This window comes from Felis catus, chromosome B2 (genome assembly GCF_018350175.1).
Source record: "Felis catus isolate Fca126 chromosome B2, F.catus_Fca126_mat1.0, whole genome shotgun sequence".
NCBI lineage: Eukaryota > Metazoa > Chordata > Mammalia > Carnivora > Felidae > Felis > Felis catus.
Genome location: NC_058372.1, coordinates 60,302,992 through 60,304,563, shown reverse-complemented (window position 1 = coordinate 60,304,563; position 1,572 = coordinate 60,302,992). Strand labels below are relative to the sequence as shown.

Below are 1,572 nucleotides of genomic sequence, written 5' to 3'. Positions count from 1 at the left end.
ATAAATAATATTTAGTAATAGTTAAAATAGTAACAAATATTAAAAATAGTAACATTGTGCAGTGGATAATACTTAAGATCACAAACTGATCTTCAAAAACACTGCTAGTAATTTAGAAATGGCACATAACATCAGTATAACTTAAGGGTAATTATAAATCTTGGAATAATTCATTTGATTATGTTTTGGGGATGCAACATTTTTGTTTCTAGAATTCCTCTGTGACTACTCTAGCTCTTTAGTTTATATTAGAAACTGACAGCTCATTAACAGCTCATTAGGAATGCTGTTAACTGTGCAAAAGAAATATATTCTGCATAGCAGATTCTTACTTGTGAAATGTATTGAAGTTTGGGTCAGATTCAGCATTTCAGGGAGAATAAACATTTCTGCCTATCAGTGATGAAAAAGCACAGACATGCAGGGTTAAAATGAGGGAAAAAGTGCCATAAGTTTCAATATATTTAAAAAAAATATTCCAATGTGACATAGTTTCTTTTTCTGCTACTTTTTCTCTGACTGCCAATTTATAGAAGTTGCCTGTCAATCTCCATTTTCCTCCAAACATACAGTTATCATTCATTCCAATGTCCTAATTATAAAATCATTTTATTTAAACTTTGGAGATTTGGAATTACTTGTCAATGGGAAAGCCAAGTCACATTTTATGAATAAACACATGAAAAGAAGATTATTAAAATGGCTTTTAAAAAGTAAAGAAAAAAATGATCCCAAAGTTTTGGATTTTTTTTTCCTTCAAAAAATAAGTTATAAGAAAACAAAACCTGGGAGAGGAAATCACTAAAGACAGAAACAGAAGACAGAAAAAAATTAGGAAAACCACTTCCACTATTGGCTTATACTTGTATTCATCTTCCTAGTATGTAAGAAGACCATAGTGGATGTGTAGATATATATTCCATACACTCCTGCATTGCAATCTTGACTGACTTTTCCTGACTCTAGTTGCACCTGTAGAGTGAAGGCACCTGGCACATAGATACACTAAGACCCTCCGGGCAGAAGCTCAGGAATCACTACAGGTGGTCAACAGTACTGGAGCTGCTTGGTTATTCCCCGGAGGGGGTGCAGCTTTCCTGGTGCCTGGTGCAATTCCCTGGTGCAATACCTGGTGAATGCCTGCAGTGGACAGAACAAGGTCCTATTCCATCTTCCTGCTCCAAAAATCCGTTAGCATATTGTCCTCAGAAAGAGGCCATATCAGATATTAAACTGATAAGAACAGATACTACACTTGATATTAGCCAAAAGGCGGAGAAGTGATGGTCCCCAAATTGTAAAAAATACCCTATGCTTTGAACCTGACTGGGGATAGAGAAACTATGGTCCATGAGCCAAATCCAGTCCATTACCTCTTTCTGTAGATAAAATTTTATTGGAACACAGTCAGACTCATTCACTTTGGAAATATCTATAGCTGATTTCATGCTACAATAATAGAATGGAGTAGTTACAAATCATACCATATGGCTCAGAAAACCTAAAATGTTTACTATTTGACTTTTATTATTTTGTTGATCTCTGGTCAAATTGGGATAATTTTTTAATATC

The 1,572-nt window shown here is 34.5% G+C and overlaps 1 pseudogene; it reads right to left on the bottom strand.

The window, feature by feature from the left end:
* Window positions 1-1,081: 1,081 nt before the first annotated feature.
* LOC111560719 lies at window positions 1,082-1,285 on the bottom strand (annotated as a pseudogene).
* Window positions 1,286-1,572: the final 287 nt, after the last annotated feature.